The 17,648-nt window shown below is 35.9% G+C and overlaps 1 long non-coding RNA gene across 3 annotated transcripts in view; it reads left to right on the top strand.

Annotated features, from left to right (window-relative positions):
• The window catches only part of LOC115216662, a 28,643-nt gene that overhangs the window by 6,565 nt on the left and 4,430 nt on the right, over positions 1 to 17,648 (top strand). The window contains exons 2-4 of one of the 3 annotated variants that reach the window (XR_005000979.1): positions 1,501 to 1,588; positions 2,509 to 2,643; positions 11,742 to 11,835. This is a non-coding gene — a long non-coding RNA (uncharacterized LOC115216662). The remainder of the gene's footprint in view (positions 1 to 1,500; positions 1,589 to 2,508; positions 2,644 to 11,741; positions 11,836 to 17,648) is intronic. The other 2 variants (XR_003882091.2, XR_003882090.2) reach the window with 2 other exon arrangements.

The raw sequence follows: 17,648 nt of genomic DNA, 5'->3' as shown, positions 1-17,648 counted from the left end.
CACATGACTTTAGCATCAGAGTTCGTATCCTTGAGATGATTACAGTATAGTCTGTAGTATCCGTGAGTATCCGGTTGATCATCATCATTGATTCATTTCATCAGGCGATAGTGTATTAGTAGATCAATCATAGAGGGATGTTTATCCCTTCTTGTCAATGTGATGGCCAATCTAGCTATAAACATCCGTGATTCATCCACTAATGCAGTATCACCTGGTGAAATAAATCAATGATGATGATCAACCGGATGCCCATGGACGCTAGGGACTATGCTGTAATCATATCAAGGATACGGACTCTGATATTAAAGTCATGTGATTTGTGGAAACGCGCGTTAAATATTGAATATTTATAAATTAAATATTTATAAATTCTATACTAAATATGCATTAAATATTTATAAATTCTATCCTAGAATTATTGTTGTTATGTGTGTGTGTGTGAGTGTGCGTGTGTGTGTGTGTTTGTGTGTGTGTGTGTGTGTGTGTGTGTGTGTGTGTGTGTGTGTGTGTGTGTGTGTGTGTGTGTGTGTGTGTGTGTGTGATTAGCAGCTGTCCTAAAATGTCGTCACGGTACTACCTCCCTACGTGGCACGATGTTGTTGTTAAAAAAATTTACAATGCCATCCGTAAAAAAAGACTGTCCTGAAATAAACTTAGAAAATCCCTGTTATGGAAGACATTCATAAACACCAACTCAAGGAAAACTGATGGAATATTCCCATCAAAACTTCTGTCAAAAGTAAATATAACAGGCTGGATATTGTTGTTAGGAACAGAGATGCAAAGGTGTGTACCATCTTAGAAGACAGCTACCCTGCAGATATAAATATCTCTTTGAAAATCAAAGAAAAAGAGGATATCTATAGACAACTGCTTCGAAACCTCCAGCTTCTATATCCAGACGATGAATTCATATTCATACCAATAATAATTGGTTTTGTTCGTAAATGCTTAAAGGAGAATCTGGATAAACTGGTATTTTGAGAAAGAGAAATCGACGGGCTAATTCGCACATTACAAATGCAATTTGTGAATGGAACAGTAAAAATATGCAAGTCTTTTCTCGAGATCCAAATGTGAATTTGTCTGTGTTAACTACATCCGAAAGATGGAGCCTTGTATCTTTGTTGGAAACCGGCACCCTCCTTAGTGGAAGATTTATACTCATTAAAAAAATAGAAAAGACATACATACATACAAAAATACCTTGTTATTGAAGTTGAAATTCCAATAAAGGAGCCTTGGATCTAGGTTAGAAACTGGCTCTTTCTCTATTGGCAAGAAATCTTGAAATAAAACCGAACAATGACATACATACATTATATACGTGTGTGTATGCATATGTGTTGGTACACTCATCAGATCCACGCATGCACTCACATACGCACACACATTGGTGTGTGTATATGTGTGTGCGTGCGTATGAATGTGTGCGTGTGTGTGTGTATGTGTGCGCGCGCGCTTTCAAACATATTTCTGTTTTTGTTTTATATTCAGAGAGTTAAGAGAAGCAAGAAACATGAAGTCTTGGAGAATATTATGTTTCGTTATATTGTTGATCACGATGACTGCAGCAGATGATCAGGTAAGTGTCTGGTGACTCCTCCTTGCACTGTTATTATCACATTCACTAGTAACATCACATACTATATATATATATATATTCTGTTACTTGTATCTAACTATTAGCTATTTTATAACGTCTCGTCGATCCTTACCAAATGTACCGATGAATAATACGATTAATATACATATAATAAATCCGATCACATAAAAATGAATGATGATACGATAGCAATATCCATAAGGTTGGTTTTTGAATAAGACGGAGACAATCATGAAGCTTAAACATATAAGACAAACGTCAAACATATGAGTATTATATAAGGTGAAAACAGGTATACAATGAACATATAATTATTCCAAAATACGTTGTTATAATCAAAGTATTTCAAAACATATTATTGTAAATTCCAGAATACATTATTACTTACAAATTTCACTTCACACGTAGATGGCTCAATGATTATCTCACATAAGAAGTGAAACCGGTATGTAATAAAGCATTTTGTTTTATTAAATTACTATAGCAATGGAATTGTACACTTTCTTTCGTTATTTTTTCTGCATCTTATGACTTACGCGCGGTATTTTCAAATTTATGTATGTTAATGCTTGTGTGTGTGTGTGTGTGTGTGTGTGTGTGTGTGTGTGTGTGTGGTGTGTGTGTGTGTACGTGCATGTATATGTATATATAGTATAGAAATATACATATGATACACACACACATACATACATGCACATATACATACATACATACATACATACATACATACATACATACATACATACATACATACATACATACATACATACATATATACATAAAGACTGCCAGACAATAAGACAAACCGATAAATGAATTGTGAAATGATGTGAAATTCATAAATTCATATATCATTGGTGTTCATATTTCAAATGTCTACCTATTGCATGTATTTACAGTTGCTGTGCTGTATGAAAGGTGTAAAAAGAATGAGAAAAGCTGTGTTCTGTTCTGAACCATGTTGTTCAGGCTACATTGAACGCGTTGAAAATCCTCCACTGCTGGGTCTTGTGGTCTTTTGTGAGAAGCTGGAGGTAAGAATACCTCTTATTTCGTTTACTATCTCTTTCCTTGCTAGTACATCCCTCATAAACAGCAACGCATATCATGAAGCATCAGAAGAACTTTGCGCATAAGATCACACTGTTCCATACTATCAAAGCAATCATTAGTGTGATACGACTGAATATTTCTACAGAAACTGCTGCACATTTGAAAGCAACAGTAAATATCTTCTGTCAGTAATGTTGATCATCAGAGTATATTCATTCAGACAACAATGACAATAACTCAAAGATATGTTGTGATAGTCAAATATAGTAAGAAAGATAATCATTCTACTCAAAGCAATATTTTTCTTATAGTATTTCAAAGGAAATGTAAGTCGCCTTAGCTTTTCTGATATCAGTCTTCATGATGAAATATAAATTGTGGCCAGAAAATGACTCTAACGAAATTGAATCGCGGACTGTGGTCATAGAAAAACTTCCTGTGTTACATTCAAACTTTGCCAGATATCAGATCCTTAGAAATATTTTTTCAAACTATTTCTAGTTTTATCAAGAATACCGAATTTGGGATTTTCTCTTTCAGTATTGGGTTAAATATACTGGTGATAGCTTGTGTCTTGGCGACCCGAATCCTTCTCCCGATTCCTAATCTTAGTTGAAGTAATTTCACTTCAGTTGGGTTGCTAATGTATCCTTCAAAGCATATGAACCACAACGTCTTATTTCCTTGCCCACTCTATAGATCAGAGGTGAACAGAATAAATATATTTAATTCGATACCTGTAGCACAAAGTAGAAGTTTTTCAATATCTCCTTAATTCACTTTGCTGTATTGACGATGAAAGTAAGTACCAGTGAAATAATATTTTTATGTGAAACTAATGTATGATAAAGGTTTTTTATTTAAAAATAAAGATATCTATATGTCGAATGATGTTAATTTTTTTATTTAATCCATCAATAATAATGACTATAATATATCTGTAAAAATATATTTGTGATTTGAGTTATTGTTGTTTAAACTTGGGTCTTCTCTGATCCAGCAGACGTATAAGTAAAGGCATAACTGCCGTAACAATCTTGTCATCAAGAATTATATTGTCTAAAGCATCTTTCTTTATTTAAGACGGTAGAATATGATTTTATTGACGTTCGGCTATTGTTTTTAGTACTGTTTGAAGTGGGATTCCCAGACCAAGCAAGCTCACATATATAGACAAATACAAACAAACAAAACATCCTCAAACATAATAATAATAATAATAATAATAATAATAATAATAATAATAATAATGATAATAATAATAAAATAATAATAATAATATAATAATAATAATAATAATAATAATGAATTTATTGTATACAGTGCTCAGATGCACCACAACTTGTCAAAAGTGCGTATAAAGCATATGCAGTAATGTACAAATGTCTAGAAAGTGAACAGTGTATGAGTCAGATACATGCTTGCATGTGTACAGAGGGGGAAAAAATCAGGTGTAGTGTTGGCGAATCTCAGGAAGCATGGAATGTTTGAAGGATGCAGTGCTACGATAACTAATACCATGCACATATCACAGATTACAATGAACTTTGAGGAGAAACGGGTGGATCCTGATCAATTATTAAATAATAAAGAAACCAGTTGCTTCAATCTTAATCCTAAGCTACGGACAAAAAAGAAAAAAATTCTAGTGCGATCTAATTTAACAGCAAAATGAAATACACATAAATGAATCCGTATATGTAGTTGCATATATACATATATGCATATATACTTACTTGTACATATTCACTCACACACTTCCTCTCTACCTCACACACACACAACAACAACAACAACTATTTATTTATAGGTGTATCGTCTTAGAGATACGCCACTAAGACGATTTATTATGAGTGTATGTATATATATATAAACTGGATGTCCCGAAATTAACGCAACCGAAGTTTCAGGCTTTAATAACTATCAATAAATGTGATAAGGTATTATGAAAAGTATACATCATTATAAAAAAGCTTAGTGTGTCTTCTTTTTGTTTCAGGCTAAATAAATTCAGATATATAAATTAGATAATGCCGGCTATAGACCGAAATACAATCATAACCTTCCACAAAGGAGGCGAAAGTAATACAACTATAGCAAAAAAAAGCTAAAAGAACTTAACGAACAACTGTTTCGAAATTTGCCAAGAAATTTTAAGTGACTGGTTCCACCGATGATCGAGCTGGACGTGGCCGAAAAGAAGTGTGCGAACCCCTCAGTTTATCAATAGTACCAGAGAAAAGATATGGTGAAATCCTCGTCGTTCAGTCAGTAAACTGGCTGCCACAGCAAAACTAAGCCAAGCATTGATGTATCGAGTGCTGAAGGAGGATCTCAGGACCCATAAATACAAGATGATTTGCCGTCATAAGCTCCCGCAAGTTTATAAGGCCATGAGATCGTTTGATCCTGTGTCAGATTGTTGAAGGCACACTACCCAACCTGGTGTTCACTGATGAAAAGAAATTTAACAGCGAACAGACAGTAAACCACCAGAATGGCCGACTTTGGGGTGTATCTGACTCTGTCGAGGGTGGACTCGTGAATTGAAGTCAAAATCAACAGTCATTTATGGTTTGGGCGGCTGTGTCAGCCACTGCCTGGCCCCTTCTCGTTTTCTCGCCCTCGGGTATAAAAATTAACAGCTAGCGATACATTAGCGACATTCTAGAAACTGAACTGCTTCCATGGGCAAATTAGCATTTTCAAGGCGCGTCTTGGAGCCCCCAACAGGACTCGGTACCAATCCACAGCTCCAAACAGACACAACACTGGATTCAGAAAAACATTCTTTCATTCATGGGCAAGGATATACGGCCCTCAAAAAGCTCCGATCTCAACTCGTTGGATTTTTCTGTTTGGTCCATTTTGAAGAGTAGAGTCTCGAGCACCCCTGATGCTTCGCTCGACGCTCTTAAGGCAAAACTGCGCCAGGAATGGGTGTCGATTCTGCAAGAACAGTTGTATGCCGCGTGTGAAGAATTCGCACCTAGACTTAAGGCTGTGATTCGAAACAGAGGTGGTCATATCGAATAAATGTGGCAGTGTCATAATTATGCTTCCTTTGCTATTGCATTGAAACGCTCGAACCCGAAATATAACAATATTTCACTTTGGCAAAAATAACTCGGTTGCTTAAATTTTGGGACACCGTGTGTGTGTGTGTGGTGTGTGTGTGTGTGTGTGTGTGTGCGTGCGCGCATGTTTATGCGTGTATATGTAGGTATGTATGTTTATTTATATATATATATATATAATATATATATATATATATATATATATATATATGCATGTATGTATATATGCATATATATATATATATCTGTATATATGTAGATAGAATCATATATGTGTCTATATACATATATATTACATATTTATGTATATGTGCGTGCATATATAATTTAAATTAGATCACTCTAGTTTCAATATTGACTACAATCTTTTATTCCTCTTGCTTACACTTGCGTGTTTATATCTGTTTGTGAGTGTGTGTGCGGTCGCGTGTGCTTGTGCGTGTGTACATGCGCATTAGCCATGGCTTTTGTAGTCTAAATGGAAAGTAAATACAATAAAGATGTTGAGAAGAGATGGCATGTAATGATATCCGTTTCAGAAAATCAGAGGTCACTGTAATATCCGTTGAGGAGCATATGAGAAAAAAGAACATGATTGTAATTTAGTGGTTGTAGCGTGTTAACGACCGAATCATTGTCAACCAACTGAAGAGGCTATTTTGGAAGCAGCCTACATAATGGGTGTAAAAACGTTTGGCTTTGCAGGCTTGATAGAAGCATAAATTAGATAAAGGCGGCGAGCTGGCAGAAATGTTAGCGCGCCGGGCGAAATGCTTAGCAGTATTTCGTCTGCCGTTACGTTCTGAGTTCAAATTCCGCCGAGGTCGACTTTGCCTTTCATCCTTTCGGGGTTTATAAATGAAGTACCAGTTATACACAGGGGTCGATATAATCGACTTAATCTGTTTGTCTGTCCTTGTTTGTCCCCTCTATGTTTAGCTCCTTATGGGCAATAAAGAAATAAGAAGCATAAATAAGAATTACGCAGACAAGATAGAGTCAATTATTTCGAAAAATCTTATTAATAACGAAGAGTAAAGTAATAGGTTGAGGGATCGATATACATTATAACAACATTATAAACAATAAAACAAAAAGAAAATATGAAGTGTTAACGAGGTTCGTGTGTAATAGATGTGTGAGGAAAACTCGTCTATATGGCATATATAAAGTCCTATTTTGATGGTAGAATGTGGTTTGAAGGATGTCTGGGCTAATATCTCTACGAGGTTGAGCGACTGTGCAGAGTATTCTCTTTTATTCGTCAAAAGAGATGTGCGTACGTTTAAAGATAATGCAACAGAACATCCCTAAACTACAAATCCCTAAACAACTATAACATTTACCAGAGTTAGGAGCCTAATGAAGGCAGTCACATAATATCAATGCATGGTGTAATATATACAACAAAGCCACCATAAATCCAAGAACTCCAGAATTCCCTAAACGAGTTTAACTCTACACGAAAGAATTTCAATGAAGACCAACTTAGAACCACAAGATACAAAAGGATGGCTGTCAACAACACGCACACATAAAAAATAGAACATCAAGCCTATACATCCCATCTTCAGCCACGTAACGGATATCATCATGGTTTCATCATCTGAGAAGTATCATTTAATTCAGCAATGTCAAAGCATATAAAATATAAAAGTTGCCTTGGAATTAACAGACAAGAAACAGAGGCCCAAAAGATTAGCACAATATATCAAATATGTCTACACCTGATTATTCTTGCAAAGTACTAATACAAACACCAAATCTCAAACATTAATCGCCCATTATAACTATGAAGCAAAGCAATACAGAAAACAGAGAAATATCATCAAAAAGGACATTGTTCATCCCAAGAACTTAAAAATCATAAAACATTAAAACGAACTTGTGAACTAAACGTGCTGAACAAAAGTTATTGAACATAGTCAAAAACAAACGTCAATATACGTTCAAATGTACTAAATGCGTGTGAATGTATATGGGCATATGTGCGCGTTTGTGAGCGTATATGCATGTATCTTTTTTATGGCTTAGTGAAAGAAATGTTGCTGCAATACAACCGGAATGCATAGCTGAATATTTGTGACAAGAGGAACTCTATTTAAGGAGCCTAAAGGGAAATGGTAAACTTAAAGTGGGCAACGGATGAAGTGTATGACGCAGCAACAGGTACGAGCTTTTGCGTAGTTTCCGGTTACAGAATTTTGCTGACAAAGCGGTTAAGTAAGAAGGCATTTGTGAAGCCACATGACCTTATGTGTGTGTGTGAGTGTGTCTGTGTGAGAGTATGTGTGTTAGAGAGAGAGCGAATGTATGTATGTATGTATGTATGTATGTATGTATGTATGTATACAGCAGGATATCCAATGTTGCCTGGTAACAGATTCGTGGTTCAAAACGGTGAGATGAGTTTGTGTGGGGAGAGGGACGGAGAACGAAACATCATGTGTTGTATAGATTGTGTTTCTATTGGAAGGATTTTATGTGCATAAGACCGCGTGTAAGAGATAGTACATTCATGTGCATCTCTATCAAAGAGAGAGAGAGAAAGAGAGAGGAGTGTTATTAGTGACTTAAAGTATATTTCTATACGAGAGAATAAGCTAATCAGATGTTTGTATTTTGTGCGTGTGTGAGTGTGTGATGTGTTCTATGCACAGCTTTCGGCAGAACTGTGCAACATTAAAAGAACAGGAGAGATAATATTCAAAAGCAATGAATTGAAAAATATACAGTAGTTAGAATTACCAGTTAACGAGTATTTCTGAATTTAAACAGATTTAGATTAATATAATATAGAAACTTGTATAAGAAGGGGAATATATATATATATATATATTTATCATTACACATATATATATATATATATATATATATATATATATATATATATATATATATATATAGGTTTCCCGTCCATAAAGAGTTTAGCTTTATGGAAACCTATATATATATATATATATATATATATAGGTATCCCGTCCATAAAGAGTTTAGCTTTATGGCTTATCGTCAGATCCCAAAAACCTATTGGCCCATGGCCTCTTAAAAATATGGAGGGGGAAATGCCTCCATATTTTTAAGAGATCATGGGTCAACAACAGGTTTTGGGGATCTGACGATACGCCATAAACCAGCCTTCCCCATTTGTAATATATACTACTCTACATCTTAGAGTGTGCTTCTTTCGAATTTATGGTTTTTACAAACAATGTGTGTGTGTGTGTGTGTGTGTGTGTGTGTGTGTGTGTGTGTGTGTGTGTGTGTGTGTGTGTGTGTGTGTGTGTGTGTGTTTTCTCCGCTCCAATTTTTTACTTTTCAATTCACTTGAAGAAAACGGTTTTCTTTATGATGAAATCGAATCATTCATCAATAACAAATGCGTCTGAAACAGCTGTAGTGAAGCTTTATTCCATTTGTGTTCTTATTTTACATAAACAACCTACCTGAAACATTCTCTTTGTTGGATCTGGAACTTATATTGGATCATGAAACTGTATACTGGTATGTCCGAGTGTATAATTTCATATACATGTATACTCATACATATGTGTATATCTGTGTGTACATGCACATGTATGTGTAAGTGTATGAATATGTCTGTATATGCATAGTGTGAACACTTTCATTCGTGCAGTGTGTCCTGAATCCAGCCTGCAGTCAATTAAACCAAGAACATTCTCTAAAGTATTATTCAAATTTACCTTATATTATACATCATACCGTCCCTTCAGCACCCCACCCCACTTAATTGTTCGTAAACCTAAGCCGTCTCCCTTTCTAACAAACGGCCTTTAGCAGTGTGCACGCCGTTGCAAGTCTCTGGTCTGCGAGTAGCTTTCACCTCCCAGCCTTAGAGGGCTTGAAAAATGCCATACAGTCCTTCCTCATTTAGATAAGCATTAATTAATTCATTCATTTATTTATTTATTAAAATAAAGAAACTGGCCAAAAATTAAAGACTGGAAAATAACTTAATACCGTTTTGAAATAATGTAAAAGTAGTGTTTGTATTCTAAGAACGTTAGCTAATAGGATTGTCCTTGAAACCAAATGTCGATCAAGTGGAAGATATCTTTTTCAGTAGTTACCGTATTATTGATTTATTTTCCACTTACGATTGCTCAAATAAGACACATGCCTTACCTCAATGTTGACAGAAGCTGGATTTAAAGATAAGCACTCATTTATTTTTATTTTTATTCTTCGTGAAATTCTTTCTGTAGCTGATTGACACCTGATACCGCAACTGTCTTCATTGCATTTGTACAGAAATGAACAGCCCGTTTTGTACCATCTGGCAGTAACTATAGTGTGTCCCAGAGAGGAATAAACTTTTTATTACCTGGAATGTATCACGGGCAAATCTAAAGACTCAGTTTGCAATGACTCAACGATGTTTAAAATAATCTTTTCTACTCTAAGCACAATGCCCGAAATTTTTTTTTTTTTTTTTTTGGTGGGGGGCAGTCGATTAGATCGACCCCAGTACGCAATACCGCTAAGCATTTCGCCCGGCGTGCTAACGTTTCTGATTTCTTTATTGCCCACAAGGGGCTAAACATAGAGGGGACAAACAAGGACAGACAAACGGATTGAGTCGATTACATCGATCCCAGTGCGTAACAGGTACTTAATTAGTCGACCCCGAAAGGATGAAAGGCAAAGTCGACTTCGGCGGAATTTGAACTTAGAACGTAAAGACAGACGAAATACCGCTAATCATTTCGTCCGGCGTGCTAACGTTTCTGCCAGCTCACCGCTAACGTTTCTGCCAGCTCACAATATTTCTAATGCAATTCTCATACCGCTTAACACGAACTATGTATATATTTATTGCTATCTCTCTCCCCTTCTCACACTTTTTCTCGATGTATATGCGTACATATGTATCTACATACATACATGCATACATATAATGTATATTATATATATACTAAATATGTGGGAAATTCTGTTTGTGGGTGTGTTTGTGAAGTTGTTGGCTAACTCCGCTTACATCGTTTTATCGATTTTGATGAAACTTGACACGTGAGTAGAACTCATGTCTGGAAATCTTATGGCATACTCAGATTGTTGAAAAAATCGATAATAGGGCCCCTGGAAGGGATCCTTATATATATATCTAATATTTATTTTAAAAACCAAAGGAAATAACCCATTCGCCCCGGGAAGGGATCTTTATATATAGCCAAGGGAAATAATACATTCATTTTCCTAAATTATTTGGCAAAAATTATATTGAATATGCTTATTTCTTAGTATTTGAATTGTTAGGGTTATTTCGCAATTTATCCAGTATAACCCTTAAACAAGTAAATAGTATTTTCCTAAACAATAGATGCACTTATTTCTGGTAGTAACTTAATCACGAATATACCAACACTAGCGCCCCTGAGAGTAATATTCTCTGGGAACACACAAAAGCCCTTTTCAATATCACCACCACAACAATTGCACAACCCAGCAACAGGATCATACGACCCATACGACATGATGAATATATTAATCAAATCTTGCTCAAATCAGACGCCACCCATTTCAAATGAACATTGTGGATAATTTTTGCTGGGCAAACTATGCCTAAAAATAGATGGGATGCTCAAAGTCAGTGACGTAGCTAATAGAAAAACAAAGAGAGTGACCGCTTACTCCGAACACATATTTCAAAATTAGCGCTTTTTATAAAATATATAATCATTGAGTTAAAAACTGTCTGACATGTGTCACGGCGCCTTTCATTTTTATGTGTTTGCTCCCACTAACTTTAGAACTTGACTACATCCCTGCCCACAGTATAATCGTCTTTGATCATAGGTGTGCTGAATTGGACCGGCCTAGGGTTTAACAACAATAACCACGTCACCAATACGAACACCATCAACACCACATCTACAGCTACAATCACATCGCCTTCACACTACCATAACATTGTTAACTTTTCTTTTCTTTCTTTCTCTTTTCACTAAAACCCTCCTTCGTGGTATTGGTCCTCACAAAAGCCTTCCCTTCCATTGTAGCCATCGGATAGTTTCAAGTTTCGTATTGACGGGGAGTGGCGGGGCAAACCCAGATACTGTGCATGATGGGAAAACGGTAAGTGCATGGTTTTTCTTGTCATCTCTAGCTCTCTTTCTCTTTCTCTCCTTCTCTCCCTCTCCCCCTCTCTTTCCACCCTCTTCCCTCTCGCTCCCCCTCTCTCTTCCTATCACTTTCCCATCTCTCTCTATCTCTATCTCAACATACACGCACACACACACATGCACACTAAGCACATACATACACACACACACATGCACAGTATGTATTTATATATACTTGTATATAATATAGACTGTTGGGAAATAGTGCATGTGTTTTCTACCTCCACCCCACCCCATCCACCTTTCTCTCTGACCTTCTCTCTTTTGTTCACTTTCGTTTATCCCTTCCGTTCTGCCTTTTGCAACTTCTTTTCCCAGAAAGCAGTTTAATTCGTTTTTTCATTTCTTGTTTTTCTTCATCGTTTGTACCTTTTGTTCATGGACAGTCGTATTGTTTTGTTCTGCCTTATTCCGCAATTCTTCGTGTCGAAAGTCTTTACTATACTTTTGCTTTCTGTTATCTTTTACACACTTTGCCTCGTCGAGTCGTAACGCTATTTAAATTTCCTGTATTATCCTGCCTGTGTCAAAAGAGTTGTCGCACATCTTGTGTTCTTCCATGTGCATTCTTAGCATTTTCTTTCTCTTTAATGTTTATCCCTGATAGCTTCAAGCCATAGCTGTCGAACACTACTAACTATTGTAATCCCGTCTAAATGTGTCCGAAACTGCGATAAACGTTTAGATGACAGTTGATGAGGGCTTTTGTTCTGTTTATCTTATTTGTCCTCCTATTCTGTATTGTCCATTTATTTATGCTCGTTTATTCTCCCATCCTTCTTTTCAGTCTCAGCGCTTGTAAGACATATTGTTTTTTCCTTCTGCCTCCGCTCGTCTTTTAAAAAATAACATTTTTAAAGGTGAATCTGCTCAGTAAATTTTACTGTTCATGTTTGCTTTCATACATTCAGAGAATATGTGTGTGTGCGTGCGCGAGTGTGTGTGTGTACGTGCAAACATACTTATGATCCAAAGCATTACAGCCATGATCGTTCTGTCAATTTCTATATCAAAGAGTGCATTCTTCAGAATATATTCCATACTTTATGAGAATAGAGTGTGACTTGAGGAAGATTATCCTGCTGTTTGGTCATTTATATTCGGAGTTTAAAAATGGGTGTTAAATAGAACAACTGACAGAATTGCACATTTTAGTTGCATTTCTTTACATTCTCGTTTCCAATATCCCCTGAGCTGACAATACACACACACACACAGATATATATATATATACATGCATACATATATATATATATATATATATATATATATATAATATATATATTATATATATACATATATATACATATATATATTATATATATATATATATATATATATATATATATATATATATAAATACATACATACATACATACATACATACATACATACATACATAAATATACTGGGTCATCCCATAAATGATGCAGTTTTTTCAATTGCTTGAACTAGAAGTTGAAGGAGGGCGGGATAAACTACCTGTATCAACTTGCTATAAGATCAGGTAGTAATTTTACCCTGTACTTATTCTTAGTGCAAGTTTTGAAGAGTACAGTTCGATTTTAACAGTTATTTTTTTCAAAGCTATAACAGAAGTGACAAAGGAGCATATTCAGCATATGTTATTTCATGAGTTCAATAAAGGCAACAACGCAACAGAAAGTACAAGGAATATTAATGCAGTATATAGGGATTGGACAATAAGCGTAAGCCAGTGTCAACAGTGGTTCCAGAATCCCGAGCCGGAAACTACAGCCTGAAAGACAAGCCTCGCCCTGGAAGATCCGTAGAGCTCGATGAGGACGTCCTACAAACCCTAGTGGAACAAAATCCCATCGTAACTGTTGAGGAACTAGTAGAGAAGCTTGGATTTGGTCATTCAACCTTTCATCAACATTTGCATGCCATCGGAAAAATCAGCAAATTGGGTCAATGTGTTCCTCACAAACTTTTCGAGTCTCATTGCGCGCAAAGAGTGAATGTGTGCTCTTCTTTGCTTCATGTCTCACGAATGAACCTCTTTAAGACCGAATAGTGACTGGTGACGAGAAATGGATGCTCTATAAAAATGTCAAGTGTCGAAGATAGTGGATAGGTAAAGAAGAAACACCTGCACCCAGGCTAAAGAAGGTCTTCACCCACATAAGGTGTTGTTATCTGTTTGGTGGGATATGAAAGGTTTAGACCACTTTGAATTTTTAAACAGAAAACAAATGATAACAAAGGAGATCTACTGCGAGCAGCTGGAGCGACTTAAGTCAGCGCTAGAAGGAGAACGACCATATTTGCTTTCGTGACGGAAGATGTTCTTCCATCAGGATAATGCTCGGCAATATACAGCGAGGATGACATTCCAAAGGCTGGGGCAGTTTGAATGGGAAACGATGCCTCACCCACCATATTCGCCGGACATTGCCCATCTGGTTATCATTCATTCCGCAGTCCTCAAAATCATTTGGACGGGAAAAATAGGAATTTTGTAGACGAGGTCAGAACAGTACTGGAAGAGTATTTTTCTTCACGGACAAGTGAATTTTGGAAGAGGGACCTTGCAAGTCTACCAGATAGGTGGAAATGCATTGTAAAAAAATGAAGGAAAGTATATTTTAGATTAAAAAAGAACTTTGTTTTTCTTAATTTTAAAAAATAAAAGAAATGTAAAAAAACCGCATTTCTTATGGGATGACCCTATATATACGATTGTAATATTTCGGGCTGTTAATCTTATTATCAGAGATGAAAAATATTTTGATATTTATATTAAAATGTATATAAAAACAACGTTTCAATCAGCTTGATCGCTGGTCCTCATCAAATCTCATGTTTTTGGATGCGTACATAGCAATGGAGTGAACTGAAACCTTCATTTCTAAGCAAAGCGCAGTAATACTTTTATCCACTAGGACACTGACGCATGAAAAAATCAATGCTTCTTTTGTCATGCAATATCAAAAGTCTGTCTCACACATTTGATATCTTAAGTGTTCAACTTACTGATTCAGTTTTCCGTAAATTCCTATAAATGAATGTTTCTTTCTGTTACGTGCAAGAAAAGCAGTGTTACATTTAAATAGTTTTCTTAATGTAAAAACATTGTTGAATGGCAAATTTACTGCCGTATTCAAGATATATCATCCCTTATGAACGAGCTGTATTTAGAAACACAATATATATCGGAGAGAGATGAAAATCGTTCCAGCAGAAGTTAGTGTGAATACCAGATTTCAACTTCAGTGGTCCTTCTCAGTAGCTTTCTTTTAAATTTAATCCTACTTTTATTGCATGTAACGGTTTTATTGCTATTCGTAATACCAATGAATGTTTTTGATTGTTTTTCTATGTATCGGAGGTGACAAATGTTGTATAAGCATGCAGCTGGTTGTGAGTACACACAATGGCAAAGCCCAACAAGGCCGAAATGCATCTTTCATTCGCGCTAGCCGCTGCTGGAATGATTATCGTCTCCCTCTGATATAATGTTTTTAAACACAGCTCGTCCCTGAGATGCGATATCTTTGGACGTAGACCGCAGTAAATTTGCCTTTCAACAATGTATTTACATTAACGATGATACACAGATGACTGTTTCTTTGAGTTTGTAAGTTTGTACAGTGATTGTCTATTATTACAAAATTTTTCGAGTCATTATCATGTTTTAGAATCGATTGAGTCTAATACATCCCTCCCTTTCAATTGTCCATTCCAGTAGAATAAAAATGACAGAGTAACCAATTCGCTAGAACGCGATATGTGTATTTACACCCCTTTCTCTTCTGAATTAAAAACCTGCCGAAGTGAACACTACACTGAATGAACGTATCAAGAATCCAATGCAGTATTCCTTGGATACGAGCAAATAGAAAGAAGAGAACTCTCCATTCGTTCTTGCTTGTACTTTTGCATTATTTGCATTGGATCTTGAATCAGGTTCTTCGAATTCCTAGTTTTTTTTTCTCTCATTTCTCATCTACATTATTTTATATGAATCTTAAAAGAGGCTGGTTTAAGGAAATAAACCCAATTCGGCATGAAAAGCTGTCATCAACTGAAAGTGGGTTTCTAAACCACTGACAGCATTTACACTCGTTAGAGCTATCAGCAAGCAAAAATATGAGTCTTGTTTGCAGCAAAGGAATAAATTAATAATCTTGCCTTCTTAATAAGACTTTTGATTATGACGTATCATTTGCGTGAGTACACTGCGGTGATTTTATCACCAAAGAACTGCAGTGAATGAGGGCTGTATTTTCATTGTTTATCACATACTCCAAAGATCCATGAATATTACAATGCTCAATGTTTCCGTCGGAATCTTAGTCTTAGTATTTATTTATCCTATTATGACTCCATTCACATCTAGGATGTTTCAGAAAAATGTTAAAGGGTTTTTCATATTTACAAGAATATGTAGTGGATCTTGCATGCATGAAGTGGATTCGATCCACTACAGCCAAATTTAAATTAACACTGCAACAGAACTTTTCCCACGATGGAACAATGGTTTTTCTGTGACAGCAGTTTTAGATTTTCCAGATGCCTTTAGCTAGGCCGAAATAATGTCTTCACCACTTCACCTCTTCTACTTCACTAAAAGCTAGAATAGAGATAACAAGACCACCAACTAAAACTAATGTTCTCAATGATATATCTATCCTTCTGGATCTTTATATAAGCAAGCATACGCCAAGCAAAAATCAGTTAGTCACCTTGGTGACAAACTCGTGAGTTTAGAGAGAGCTAACATCAGTTAGTGAACCGACCACTAGAATCGTGGAGGCAAGCAAACAAAACGGCCAGAGGGAAAAAGAAAGACAACGTCCCACATTTTCTCACTCTCACTAGCTCCAATTCTGTTCTCTTACAGCATCATTCTATCTGTCTCAGCAATTACTACTAAACAATGAAGAGAACCCAAACTCAAACTTTACTTCGCATGCTTTTGGATGTATCAAAACCTACCCGTCGAGGCAAGGTATTTGTAACGTAACGGTAAATAAATATTTCCTTAAAATTTCATGCATTGTTCATCTTTCGCATCTTACAACTTGCCGTCCTAACAACAAAATAGTTATCGTCACACCAGCTGACCACATCATCATTATATTGTTTACCAACCAATTTCCACCGTTACAAATATATCAAATTGTAAGGTCAAAGTAGTGTACAGCTCCGATTTTCAAATTCAGCAAACTTGGAACTGACTTTATACTCTACCGCATCACTTATTTCATTTACATTTCAGTATAAACTGTAAAGTTCTTAAATCAAATCCTATCGAGGTCGATATCACCTTCATTCTTCACGGGGTCGATGAAATACGTACTTGTACAATATCACGACAGATCTAATGACCTGTTCACTCCTCGAAAAGTTGGGTGCTTGTGCTTAAGTTAGAAGCGATTAAAGTGTATATACATATTGTAGGTCAAGTGTAGTTTGTGGTTATATACCAGATTTATCACAGAGGATTACTTGTCAAAGTTGTGAGCGGTAGCAAGGGTCAAATGGATATGATAGCAATCTAACCGCGTGACACTTGTTATCAAACAACCTCTACCGTCTGCATATAGCAAAAGTCAAATGGATGATTGCATACAATGAAAGAGGCAAACACAATAGCTGTACTAAAAGCGCAAGATTTAGGTAAACATCATTTTAATATAATATATTCGTTCACAAATATTTACGAATATGTATGTGTGCATGTATGTACGTGTGTATGTGTGAGTGTGTGTGTACGCGTTTAAAGCAACTGTATTCTTA

Source organism: Octopus sinensis, linkage group LG10 (assembly GCF_006345805.1).
Source record: "Octopus sinensis linkage group LG10, ASM634580v1, whole genome shotgun sequence".
Lineage (NCBI taxonomy): Eukaryota > Metazoa > Mollusca > Cephalopoda > Octopoda > Octopodidae > Octopus > Octopus sinensis.
Note: the sequence above shows the minus strand (reverse complement) of the source record. Positions and strands in the feature narration are given on the sequence as shown.